The 14412-nt window shown below is 45.8% G+C and overlaps 1 long non-coding RNA gene across 4 annotated transcripts in view; it reads right to left on the reverse strand.

Moving 5' to 3' along the window:
* Positions 1–816: 816 nt before the first annotated feature.
* LOC119567301 overlaps positions 817–14412 on the reverse strand; it is a 29346-nt gene continuing 15750 nt past the window's right edge. The window contains exons 3-5 of one of the 4 annotated variants that reach the window (XR_006291325.1): positions 12026–12958; positions 11130–11298; positions 817–2570 (exon numbers count right to left, since the gene is read on the reverse strand). This is a non-coding gene — a long non-coding RNA (uncharacterized LOC119567301). The other 3 variants (XR_006291345.1, XR_005227249.2, XR_005227247.2) reach the window with 3 other exon arrangements.

Below are 14412 nucleotides of genomic sequence, written 5' to 3' on the forward strand. Positions count from 1 at the left end.
TTTTAATTTTACATGTCAGCAGTCTGGTTCCATTTTGTTTAGGTGGATCCCATCCTTTCTACATAGCCTTCTCCTTTCCTAAAAGGAACTTCTCCAAGTTCCTAATAAACCAAAATCCCTCCTCCCAAAACCATTGTCTTAGCCCTGGACTACACTCGGAGTTGAGGTCGAATTTAGCAGTGTTAAATCAATTTAACCCTGCACCCGTCCACATGACGAAGCCCTTTTTTTTTTTTTACTTAAAGGGCTCTTAAAATCGATTTCCTTACTCCATCCCCGACAAGGGGATTAGTGCTGAAATCGGCCTTGCCAGGTTGAATTTGGGGTACTGTGCACACAATTAGACGGTATTGTTCTCCGTGAGCTATCCCAGAGTGCTCCATTGTGACTGCTCTGGACAGCACTCTCAACTCAGATGCACTGGCCAGGTAGACAGGAAAAGGCCCGCGAACTTTTGAATTTCAATTTCCTGTTTGGCCAGCGTGGCAAGCTGCAGGTGACCATGCAGAGCTCATCAGCAGAGCTGATCATGCAGAGCTTATCAGCAGAGGTGACCATGATGGAGTCCCAGATTCGCCCGAAACGATTGTCTGCCATTGCTTTCATGGAGGGAGGGAGGGCCTGAGGATATGTACCCAGAACCACCCGTGACAATGTTTTTTGGCCCATCATGCATTGGGATCTCAACCCAGAATTCCAATGGGCGGCGGAGACTGTGGAACTGTGGGATAGCTACCCACAGTGCAACACTCTGGAGGTCTACGCTAGGTTCGGTACTGTGGAAGCACTCTGCCAAGTTAATGCACTTAATGCACTTAGAGCATTTTGTGTGTGGGGGGACAGAATCGACTATATAAAAACGATTTCTAAAAAAACGACTTCTATAAATTCGACCTAATTTTGTAGTGTAGACATACCCATAGAGACCATTACCCCATAAGGGAAGCCACAAATATAACCATTATTGGGGGAAACAATTCTCTGGCCCCTGTAACTCTCCAGTGTATCAGAGCATGAGCCTCCAAGGCTGCAGTGCATGGGGCAAGTGAATCCCAGCAGCTGCTGGGTCAGTGTCTTGCTTTGTTTCTTTGCTAGCCCTGTAGAGACTTAAGTGAGGATCGGAGGAGCCACTCACAGCCAGAGTGACCTCATGCCTTATTATTTATTCCTTTAGTGAAGAGTTAGTTACTGTTTATTACTCTAGTTATTAACACTAGAAGTAGAGCTCTGATTTATTACAATACTTAACACTATTATATATAACTGATTGTATTCTATAATGTTTTATCAACAATTTATTAATATCTTTAATAATACTACTACTATAATATGAATTATTGTTCATCTTTTTATAACAGTTTTATGAAACTTAGCTTTAGTAACTATTTATTATAATGACCATTATTATTATCATTAGGGTTAGAACTGGGTCTAGTGCTCTATTTTTTCTAATGCTGCTTTTTCTCTCTTCCCTGAGCATTCAAAGCGCTTACAAAGTGCATTCTGTTCAACCACACAGTTGCTGTCTGTACTGGCACCAAAGAAGACCCCACTGGAAAGGAGCCCATAGTAACAACTCTCTGTGTGGCTTGTTTGAGGGAGAGTTGTCTACCCGTATGTCTGTGCTGAGAGGAGACTGTGTGTGTCTGTGTGTGGGTTGGGAAGAGAGTGAGTGGATATTAAGTTGGATATTAGGAAAAACGTTTTCACTAGGAGGGTGGTGAAACACTGGAATGCGTTACCTAGGGAGGTGGTGGAATCTCCTTCCTCAGAGGTTTTTAAGGTCAGGCTTGACAAAGCCCTGGCTGGGATGATTTAGTTGGGGATTGGTCCTGCTTTGAGCAGGGGGTTGGACTAGATGACCTCCTGAGGTCCCTTCCAACCCTGATATTCTATGATTCTATGAGTGTGATGGGCTGAATGGAGAGTGAATGTCCAGCAATGACAGTGAGCCATTAGCATGGCATTGTTGCTCACATATGTATGTGCTAATTCATTGAGATTTTGGGTGTATTAATTGCAACTTTCTTTAGGATGAGAATTTGTTTAATAATCACTGGAGAGGACATGGCATACAATCTAAACCCTTTAAAAAAAAGCCCTGAAATTTATGATTAAATGAAGTTATTTACAACTCTTCAAAATTTGCTCATTTAATAATTTGCATACATTTTCACAGGTACAATTAAGTGTCCTTCGTTTTCTACCCAAAAGGCAGGAATCCTATGAACTTGGAACTCAGCAACTTGATGCTGTTTGGCAAGAGTAGTTCACTGTGAATTTTACCTTGGATTTAGCTCATGCACATAGTCTCTCTCTCATTTCTCTTCCTACCTTTCCTATTTTCCTGGAAGGCCACTGACCAACAGTCCTCAGCAGAAGAAGGGGTCATTTAATGAGGAGGCGTCAAGTACACCTGGTCCATGTCAGTGAATTTCTCTCCTCCTTACATTACTTCTGAGGATCCTGTGGTTCTAAAGGTAAAGTGTTTCTTCAGCCCCTCTACCACCAGAAAGCTGGCTGGCCCAGACATCCTTCCTGATTGGGGTCAGGTTCTTATTGAGTCGAGGCTGGAATGACAATACATGACAAATAGGGATTTAATATCATTCATAATGCTACCTCATAGAGTTTGCTTCCCCTCCATCCACATTTTGTGTCCCTTCTTCCTGGGGCATGATGAATTTAGTAGTGGACTGGCTTTGGGAGTCCTGTGTTCAATTAGTAGCTATGCCATAGATTTCCTATGTGAGAATGGGCAAGTGACTTCATTAATCTGTACCTCAGTTCCTTGCCGGTAAAAAGGGGAATCTTAGCACCCATGGATGTTGTAAAGCAAATATGTGTGATACTATGGTGATGGAAGCCATAGAAATTAATGGCTAGATCAGTGGTCCCCAAACTCTGGGGTGTGCCCCCCTTAGGGGGGCACGGAGGAATGTCCGGGGGGCATGGCCCAGGCCCAGCTTCACTCCATCCCCAGCTGCAATCTCTGCCCCTTCTCTCAGCCCCGGCCTCTGCTCCCGGGTGTGACTCAGCCCTGCTCCTGGCCCCAGCTCTCAGCTGTGGATTAGTTTCTGCTTAATGCAGAATTTTGCATCCTTTCTACAGTCTACAGACAAGTCATATCAACCTGAAAATTGGTAGGTCAGGTCAAGGTTTTGAGTAAAGTTTGTGAGGAAAAACGTTAAGTAATTTGAACAAGGTTTTCCAGAAACTGAATACCCTAAAAAGTGTGCCGTTTTCAAAATTGAAAAATTCAAATGTTTTTTTTACAAAGACCTCCAGGAAAAAATGAGACAGGAGACACATGAAACATATCATTAGACTCCTCCTGCTCAGATCCATTGCATGGTACCAAAAGCAAGGTCTGCAATTCAAAATAGAAAAATTAGCCCTTGAATTGGAATTCTGTGGACAGCAGAGTGTTTGATGGGTGGCACAGAGTGCAGGTGCTTTAGCTGAGCTGTTAGCTGCACTCCTCGCTCCCTGCCCTGCTTTCAGTAGACTTAATGGGGAGCACAGAGGGAGCAGATAGGTGGGAAGGGAACCGAAGCTCTGACAGAAGCAATGCACTGTGAACAGCTCTTCTCCTCTTGAAACACCTCCAGCCAGTGAAGCAGCTTTGTATCTAATGCAGTCCTATTTATCCCGTGGAATTCTCCTCTCTTGTGAAGTCCAATCCATAGACCTTGCTTTGTTATTTTCCTAATACATTTTTGTAGGAAAAAACACACACAAGAAGGAATCTCTTCATCAGCCATTTCTAGTGTTTTGTCCAATTTTCAAAATGTCAAATCTTTGTTCCAGACTAGAAGATCATAGAATCATAGAAGATTAGGGTTGGAAGAGATCTCAGGAGGTCATCTAATCCCACCCCCTCCTCAAAGTAGGGCCAACCCCAACTAAATCATCCCAGCCAGGGCTTTGTCAAGCCGGGCCTTAAAAACCTCTGAGGATGGAGATTCCACCACCTACTTAGGTAACCCATTCCAGTGCTTCACCACCCTCCTAGTGAAATAGTGTTTCCTAATATCCTACCTAGACCTCCCCCACTGCAACTTGAGACCATTGATTCTCGTTCTGTCATCTGCCACCACTGAGAACAGCCGAGCTCTATCCTCTTTGGAACCCCCCTTCAGGTAGTTGAAGGTTGCTATCAAATCCCCCCTCACTCTTCTCTTCTGCAGACTAAATAACCCCAGTTCATTCATCCTCTCCTCATAAGTCATGTGACCCAACCCCTTAATCATTTTCATTGCCCTGTTCTTGACTCTCTCCAATTTGTCCACATCCTTTCTGTAGTGGGAGGCCCAAAACTGGACGCAGTACTCCAGATGAGGCCTCACCAGTGTTGAATAGAAGGGAACGATCACGTCCCTCGATCTGCTGGCAATGCCCCTACTTATACATCCCAAAATGCCATTGGCCTTCTTGGCAACAAGGGCACACTATTGACTCATATCCAGCTTCTCATCCACTGTAATTCCCAGGTCCTTTTCTGCAGAACTGCGGCTTAGCCAGTCGGTCCCCAGCCTGTAGCAGTGCATGGGATTCTTCCATCCTAAGTGCAGGACTCTGCACTTGTCCTTGTTGAACCTCATCAGATTTCTTGTAGCCCAATCCTCCAACTTGTCTAGGTCACTCTGGACCCTATCCCTACCCTCCAGCGTATCTACCTCTCCCTCCAGTTTAGTGTCATCTGCAAACTTGCTGAGGGTGCAATCCATCCCATCATCCAGATCATTAATGAAGATGTTGAATAAAACCGGCCCCAGGACTGACCCCTGGGGCACTCCACTTGATACCGGCTGCCAGCTAGACATGGAGCCATTGATCACTACCCATTGAACCTGACAATCTAACCAGCTTTCCATCCACCTTATAGTCAATTCATCGAATCCATACTTTTTTAACTTCCTGGCAAGAATACTGTGGGAGGCCATGTCAAAAGCTTTGCTAAAGTCAAGGCATATCACATCCATCACTTTCCCCATATCCTCAGAGCCAGTTATCTCGTCATAGAAAGCAATCAGGTTGGTCAGGCATGACTTGCCCTTGGTGGATCCATGTTGACTGTTCCTGATCATCTTCCTCTCTTCCAAGTGCTTCAAAATGGATTCCTTAAGGACCTGCTCCATGATTTTTCCAGGGACTGAGGTGAGGCTGACCAGTCTGTAGTTTCCTGGATTCTCTTTCTTCCCTTTTTAAAAGATGGGCACTATATTTGCCTTTTTCCAATCATCTAGGACCTCCCCCATCGCCACAAGTTTTCAAAGATAATGGTCAGCGGCTCTGCTATCATCCAACTCCCTCAGCACGATTGGATGCATTGTATCGGGCCCCATGGACTTATGCATGTCCAGCTTTTCTAAATAGTCCTTAATCTGTTCTTTTACCACTGAGGGCTGCTCACCTCCTCCCCTCACTGTGTTGCCCAGTGCTGCAGTCTGGGAGCTGACCTTGTCCGTGAAGACTGAGGCAAAAAAAGCATTGAGTACTTCAGCGTTTTGCACATCATCTCTCACTAGGTTGTCTCCCCTATTCAGTAAGGATCCCACACTTTCCCTGATCTTCTTGTTGCTAACATACCTGTAGAAACCCTTCTTGTTACCCTTCACAAACTAGCTGCAACTCCAATTGTGCTTTGGCCTTCCTGATTACACCCCTGCATGCTCGAGCAATATATTTATACTCCTCCCTAGGCATCTGTCCAAGTTTCCACTTCTTGTAAGCTTCCTTTTTCTCTTTAAGCTCACCGAAGATTTCTCTGTTAAGCCAAGCTGGTTGCCAGCCATATTTGCTATTCTTTCTGCACATTGGGATGGTTTGTTCCTGCACCCTCAATAAGGCTTCTTTACAATACAGCCAGCTCTCCTGGACTCCTTTCCCCCTCATATTAACCTCCCAGGGGATCCTGCCCATCAGTTCCCTAAGGGAGTCAAAATCTGCTTTTCTGAAGTCCAGGGTCCGTATTCTGCTGCTCTCCTTTCTTCCTTTTGTGATCTAGTGAATTAGGGTGAAAACACAGAGGTCTCCCAAGAGGTTCGGTTACCACCAGAGGGTTCCCTCTTTCAGTGAAATTCTTGGATGGTAAATCTCAAGGTAACAATTTCTTTCATTCTCTCTTGCAGGTTGGCAGCAAAGGGTTTTAGAGAAGGTGCTTATATTGAATCAGATGTGGTCTCCAGTTCTGGATGCTCATTAACCAGGGGCTGGGGCTATAAAAAGAGCCCTTAGCTGTTTGTGCTCATACACACAGGACACAGCTTGACTTGGCCGTTTTCTCCACTGTTAGATGCTCACTCACCATTAGCTACAAATGGCTTGATTTTGTTTATTATAATGATCACTGATAGCAGCGCTATAGTTAGTAGAATTATATAAGAGATGGAAAAGACATGGAAGGTTGCCTAATCCAGTTCTATCACTGTCCAATTTAAGGTCGTTCCCTACAATACTCAGAGCAACCCATCCTGCACACCACCCCCAAAGTATACCTACAAGCTTGGCTTGCAGTTCTGTTCCACCCCATCACAAAACCAGCCTCTTTTAAAAAAACAGTTTTTGCTGCTAGCTCTGCTCACCAGATATCAGGCATTCTGTGTGTTCCCCATTTGAGTTTTAGATGTCACTTCACTCACCCAATTAATATAAGACCCAGGTTTTAACATAATTTTGAAAGCTATAATGCAATGTAGTCTCAATAAATATATATAAATTTCAAAGCATTAACAACTGTAGATTAGCAAAATCTCTTCCCCAAAACACTAACTCACAACCCCTCCACGTGGGTTCAGTAAGGAAGGAGAAAGATTGAGCAGCAATGAAATGAAAACTCAAGCAAGCTGGTGTGCTGTGAGTGCTAATTGTCCTGCTGATCGGTCCCATCTAATAGATTCCTTGTGCTTCGTCCCCATACCACCACCCCGCGGTTTCTTTGTTGTATCCGCCGATTGTTTCTCATCTCATAGTGAGGACATGTCGATGCATCCCCAAGCTAGCTTTGATCTTCCCAGCTCAAATTACAACAGCAATGAAGCTGCAGCAGCACGAGTTGTACAATCCTGCTGGGGACCTCGAAATGTACTTAAGCAGCAACTCCGTGCAGCGTCAGCTTCAGGTCTATTGTTACTCAACTGAGCTAGTTCAGAGGTAGCTCAAGCATGTCCAAGCTGGCTGCAGTCACATCTCTGACTGCAGTGTACTCTTAGACTGCAAGCCCCTTGGCGAGCTCGATCAAACTATGTCTGTGCCATATGTTTGTGCAGCGCCTACCACAATGGGGACCTGACCACTAGGTGCTATCACAATGCAAATAATTAATAGTGGTAGTCACTAAGCCGATCAGAGGATTAGATTCAAATAATTCTTGGGGGTGTTGAGGCCAAATAAGTTTGTAGCACAAGATTCAGTTCAGGGGCATCTACTAGGGTCACTTTCCTTTCACACCCAAAGAACATGTTCTGGGGGAACAGTCCGAAGGGCTATTCCGGCGCAGCAGTAAAGTTTAAGATAGTCGGGGCAAGTTCCCAACCAACCCTGAGCTACCTACGAATGGAATCTTAGGTTTCTGAGTGAGGGCTTGTCTATGCTACGGGTGCTACAGTGGCAGCGCTCCAGCTATGCTGCTGGATCACCACAGAGTAGAGGCTTCCAACATTGACGGAAACCGTTTTTCCATTGACGTAGGTAATCTGCCTCCCCGAGCGGCAGTGGCTAGGTTGATGGAAGAATTCTTTCCAAGCACCAGGGATTAGGTTGGCTTAACTATGGTACTCAGAAGCATGAATTTGTCACACCCCTCAGCGCTACAGCCACGATGGATTTGATTTAAATCAAATTGATTTAAATCATGGTTTAAATCAGGGGTCGGCAACCTATGGCATGTGTGCCAAAGACGGCACGGGAGCCATTTTTGAATGGCAAGCTGCTGCCTGCTGGGTCCCAGCCGCCGGCCCCGCTCAGCCCGCTGCTGAACCCAGGCCGGGACCTCCGCAGGCAGCAGCGTGCCATTAAAAATCCTGCCCGCCCCAGCCCGCTCTTCTCCAACCCCCGCCCCCCGTGGGGGCAGGGTGAAGAAGCTTGGTCCTGCTGGCTGCTGCTGCTGCAGGGCAGGCAAGGTCCCCCTTCCCATGCTGTGCTGGGTTCCTGCCCCTCCTCCTCTCCCTCCCTGCCGCCGATCAGCTGATCGCTCTTGTGAGGGAGGGGGAGAAGCGAAGCCGCAGCACACTCGCTACTCCGGGGAGGAGGCGGAGAAGAGGTGGGGATGGGGCCTTGGGGAAGGGGGGGAGGGAATCAGGGCATATCCCCTCCAGCCCCCTGCAGTGAGCCGCTCTGGGCAGGGGACTGGGAGCACCCCCATGACCCTAGCCCACACCCACCCCCCCAGCCCTCTGTCCTGACCCCTGCACCCCCCCACACATACCCAGCCCTCTGCCCTGACCCCTGCACCCCCCCACACATACCCAGCCCTCTGCTCTGACCCCTGCACCCCCCACAACCCCAGCCTTGACTCCAGCACCCCCACACCGCATGCCCTGACTCCTGCACCTCCCTCACATGCCCCCAGCCCTCTGCCCTGACTCCTGCACCCTCCTCACACCCCCCCCAGCTCTCTGCCCTGATCCCGGCACCCCTCACCCCCACCAGCCCTCTGCCCTGACCCCTGCACCCTCCCACGATCCCAGCCTTTACTCCAGCACCCCCACACATACCCAGCCCCCCACACCCTATGCCCTGACTCTTGCACCCTCCTCACCCCCCCCCACACCCCATGCCCTTACTCTTTCAACCCCACATTCTCACCCCCACCCTGAGCACCAAACGGGAGCTCCTGCACCACCCTCCCACATTCCTGCCTGCACCCCTCGCACCAAATGGGAGCTGCCCAGGTAAGCACTCCACACCCAAACCTCCTGCCCCAACCCTGAGCCCCCTCCCTCATTCTAGCTCCTGGCCAGACCCTCCAGCCCAACTCCCAGCCTGCTCCTTCACCCCCAGCCCTCTGCTCAGTGCAGAAAGAGAGGAAGAGAATAGGCTAGAACCAGGGAGAAGGTAGGTACCCACTCTATGGGGGCAGGACTGGGATCCCAGACTGGCAGCGGGCTGAGCAGGGCCAGCAGCCGGGACCCTGGCTGGCAGGAGCCGGCGGATGGAAACCCAGACTGGCAGCGGGCTGAGTGGCAGCAGGCTGAACCGCTCAGCCCACTGCTGGTCTGGGGTCCCGGCTGCCAGCCCCTTGCCAGCCAGGGTCCCGGCCGCAGGCCCCGCTCAGTCTGCTGCCGGCCTAGCTCAACGGAACCTCAGGCTGGCAGTGGGCTGAGCGGGCCGGCAGCGTAAGATCAGCATTTTAATTTAATTTTAAATGAAGCTTCTTAAACATTTTGAAAACCTTGTTTACTTTACATACGACAATAGTTTAGTTATATAATATATAGACTTATAGAGAGAGACCTTCTAAAAAATGTTAAAATGTATTACTGGCACGCGAAACCTTAAAGTAAAGTGAATAAATGAAGACTCGGCACACCACTTCTGAAAGGTTGCCGACCCCTGGTTTAAATCATGATTTAAATCACTATTCAGGAAGACTCAATTTAACCATGGTTTTCTACATAAAAGTGCATTGTTGTTGGTTGTTATAACCTTAATACATATTCTTCACATCTCAGAGATAGATGGAGGTTTCATTTTTAGAAGGTACACACTATACATTTTTAAACAGTGATTTATTTTGAAAACTTTTCAGATGAGTTTTACAGCTATATCAGAAAATGAATCATTGTTTGGTTATTTCATTTACCAAAGGTATTGAAGCAGATATTTATGAAGTCATTGGGAGGTGAACTATCTCCAATTCAACAGGTTAATCATTAATATTTGGAGGATTTTCTTGCCCTGTTGTATTAGGAGGAGAACATCACCAGACAGACATTTAAATTGTTTGATTTAACTAAAACAACAACGTTAAGTATTCTGGATTTTTTTCTTCAACAGCAAACATATAATATTTTAACAAAATAAGCATATGTCCCTCGCGTCTCACATTTATCTCCAGACTTCTTCTCCTTGTCCAGATCTATTGGGCCCCCAACAATCTTCTATTCATTGAACTTTTTGAAACTTTGCACTTTTAGAGAGAGATAAGGGATTGACGCTGTGTACACAAATTTGCAGAGGGACAATAGAGTTGAGGTCTGTTATTTCTCACCTCTATATATTATTTATTTATTTCAAAACATTTTTGCTGTTAACAAGCATGTTACCTCTGGAGACACAAATCCACAGTTTGAGAAGTGCAGAACTAAGCATCTCTGATGGTATTTTCTAGATTGAGCACTGAGTCCCATTGGGTAGATAGAAGGATTAACCTAAATAATCTACACAGAAGCCTGTGGAACCCCATAAAATTGGGTCCCTAATCCATGAACTATTAGAACTCATTTACAAAACTTTTCTTAAACATTACATGAATATATTGTCTCATACTATAGAATTAGAATTTATAATCCCAATTCCACGCTGAGCTATTTTTGAGCTATAATGTATCTTAATTAAAGCTATCTTTACGTAGTTTTTTTCCTCAAAAATCTGATTTAAATTAAAAAAAAATCCAATTTTTTAAATTTCTTTTTAAAAATCATGGATTTTTATCCACCCTGGCTATAGCTAGGCTGATCTAAATGTTAAGTGTAGATCATGGCTCAGTATATGAAGCTACTAATTTCTCTGTTGAGATCGTTCTAAGAATAGTGAGGGATAAACGAGAGCAAGGTGGCTGTCAAACTCACTCACAGTGGTCAATGTCTACGTGGCCCAGCCAATTGATTCTAGCTGTTGGTGACGTTTGACTCTTAGGGTAAGAAACCATTCCAAATCAGCTGTCTGTACTTGGGAAGGATCAAGAGTTACCATAAGTCCGGGAGGACTGGAAGCCCTCTAATGTGAGAGAGCTCTGAAGAAAAATATCAGCTTTCATTTAAATATAATTTTCCTTCAACAAGCAGTGGCAATAGAACCAACACAGATCCCCACTGGCACAAAGTTTATCACAGTGATTTTTTTCCCTGAAGATCACAGAGCCAGCTCTTCAGCTAATGTAAATCAGTGTAACTCCATTGACTCACGTGAGGATGGGCCAAATCACACCAGCAGAGGCTCTGGCTTCATGTGACCTTCAGGGTTGTCTCCACTCGCCTCCCTAGGCATGGAGTTGGTCTTTGTGATCCATGACACCAGGGACTTGAGAGTTTTTGGAGGGAGAAGTTCGTATGCAGCCGCTACAGAACGCCTGCTCTTTAGGAAAAAGAGGATCTCGTGATATTCTCATTTGTCCAAAGTGTATCTGTTTTTCAATGGCTCTAAAATTGTGCTTGGTTTCATAAATTGTTTACTTACATTATTAGACTGCAATTTTTTCCCCATAATGGTCTGTTTTTACTGTTCACTTTGCCTTATATATTTTACTTCAATGTATTTTTCTTAAAGTTTATTTGCTGTTCGGTTTTGTCCATCTTATGTATGTCAGCAGTATGGTAGGGCCTTTACACTAACAGGACAGTATAAATTTCCTGGAGTTTATGATTCCAATACCTTTAGTGACTCAGACTTTCTAGATGATCATTTGTTTTTGGTTTTTTATCATTTTAATATTTTGTAGATTTAGTAATAAAAACAAGAAGAATATTTTAACATTTTGGACACACAGACCCCTATGAAGGGTAAAGTAGTAGAGCTGTCCTGAAAGAATACCCCTACAGCGAGTAGATATTGGTACATTCCATGTATGTATGAACATGTCAAGTTGCCTTAATTAAAATTCACATAACTTTCAGATTATTGGATGGAACAGTTCTATCATTCTTTATATCTGAACAATTTTCCCCCATCTGTTGCCATGAGAATTCAGAAACACATTGTGACAGATTTTGCCAAGGTGCAACCTGAACTGTGGGACCACTCAGCCCTCTGTCCCACAAATCTCTGTGCTAAGCCACAAACCTCTGTCAGGTGCTGCACTTACATAGACATCCACAGACAGGGACACACCCAACTGAGTTACATGAATGCTTCTCCCAGCCACTCATGAACCAATAGAGAGGCTCCCCCTCAGCTGCCCCAGAACCTGCATAGAGCATAATAATAATTAAAATCCTGCAAACGGCATCCCACTGCAGCAGCTGTGCCAGGGAAGGCTTAGCCTTCTCTGGCCTATTATACCTGTCACCTCTGGTGCCCTCTAAACCCTGCTGTGACACAAAGACTAAATAAGGTCCTCATCCCACCCCCCAACACACACCATCTGCTCTTGCCCCCCACACAAGCCAACTTCCCACATCCAACCTGCTCTAGATGCCTTCCTGCCCCATGCACATACCCTGTGTTCTGCACCTCCAGGCTCAGCCTCACACACACATGCTCTGCCCTGCATTTCCCTCCCCCACCTACACACAGGCTGTGGTCCTGCCAGTTACATGCCTTCTACTTTCACATTTTCCAGCAGTTGCTCTCCTCCATTGCTCCTTCATTATAAGCCCCAACCTCTGCTCAGCAGTCAGGGACCAGGCAAATGGAACTACATTCCTCTAATCTAATGCAGTACAGGCTGGGGAGTGGGACAGTTCTGGTTTTCTGCCACTCGCTGCCTTCCTGTTTAATACAAGTTCTCTCACACCCCCACTCTCCGCCCCGTGTTGGCCAGCAGCTTTCACTCTTCGTTTGTGTTTGCAGCTGCACTTGGGGATGAAGCTCAGCTCCTGAAAGGGCATTTTATTTTGGAGGAAAGGGGTCACCCTAGAGCAAGAAGAATTTGGGGTGAGGAACTTACCTTCTAGTATTTGTACCTTTGGAGAGCTGTTCAGGAGATAGAAAAGGAGTACTTGTGGCACCTTAGAGACTAACCAGTTTATTTGAGCATAAGCTTTCATGAGCTACAGCTCACTTCATCGGATGCATACTGTGGAAAGTGTAGAAGATCTTTTTATACACACAAATCATGAAAAAATACCTCCCCCCACCCCACTCTCCTGCTGGTAATAGCTTATCTAAAGTAATCACTCTCCTTACAATGTGTATGATAATCAAGTTGGCCCATTTCCAGCACAAATCCAGGTTTTCTCACCCCCATCCCCACCCCACCCCACCCCACACACAAACCCACTCTGTCTCCGTAGACTAAACATCCCCAGTTCCCTCAGCGTCTCCTCATAACTCATGTGTTCCAGTCCCTTAACATTTTTGTTGCCCTCCGCTGGACTCTTTCCAATTTTTCCACATCCTTCTTGTAGTGTGGGGCCCAAAACTGGACACAGTACTCCAGATGAGGCCTCACCAGTGTCAAATAGAGGGGAACGATCACGTCCCTCGATCTGCTGGCAATGCCCCTACTTATACATCCCAAAATGCCAATGGCCTTCTTGGCAACAAGGGCACACTGTTGACTCATATCCAGCTTCTTGACCACCGTAACCCCTAGTTCCTTTTCTGCAGAACTGCTGCCTAGCCATTCGGTCCCTAGTCTGTAGCGGTGCATTGGATTCTTCCGTCCTAAGTGCAGGACTCTGCACTTGTCCTTGTTGAACCTCATCAGATTTCTTTCAGCCCAATCCTCCAATTTGTCTAGGGCCCTCTGTATCCTATCCCTACCCTCCAGCGTATCTACCTCTCCTCCCAGTTTAGTGTCATCTGCAAACTTGCTGAGGGTGCAATCAACACCATCCTCCATATCATTTATGAAGATATTGAACAAAACCAGCCCCAGGACCAACCCTTGGGGCACTCCACTTGATACCGGCTGCCAACTAGACATGGAGCCATTGATCACTACCCGTTGAGCCTGACAATCTAGCCAACTTTCTATCCACCTTACAGTCCATTCATCCAGCCCATACTTCTTTAACTTGCTGGCAAGAATACTGTGGGAGACAGTGTCAAAAGCTTTGCTAAAGTCAAGGAACAACATGTCCACTGCTTTCCCTTCATCCACAGAACCAGTTATCTCGTCATAGAAGGCAATTAGATTAGTCAGGCATGACTTGCCCTTGGTGAATCCATGCTGACTGTTCCTGATCACTTTCCTCTCCTCTAAGTGCTTCAGAATTGACATCTGCTGCCACCTCAGATATTCCTTACAAACAATAGATCTGCTTAACACCATGCTTCACACCATGATGATGGTGAAATAAAAAAAGGTAAATTGGATTAGACAGTGACTGATATTCTTCCTACCCATTTTATGTAACTTTATTTTAGGGAAGGGAACTTTGCTAAAAGAAAATACTTTCCCCTTCAGATCAAAATTTCTAGTCACAGAAGGCCTTAACCACCAGTACCTTAAATAGACACAGTCATTTCCTGTAGTGCACAGAGATTTTAAAAAATTGACTGAAAGGTATCGGGTGACTGCACTTT

The sequence above is a fragment of the Chelonia mydas genome, chromosome 1, assembly GCF_015237465.2.
Source record: "Chelonia mydas isolate rCheMyd1 chromosome 1, rCheMyd1.pri.v2, whole genome shotgun sequence".
NCBI classification, from domain to species: domain Eukaryota; kingdom Metazoa; phylum Chordata; order Testudines; family Cheloniidae; genus Chelonia; species Chelonia mydas.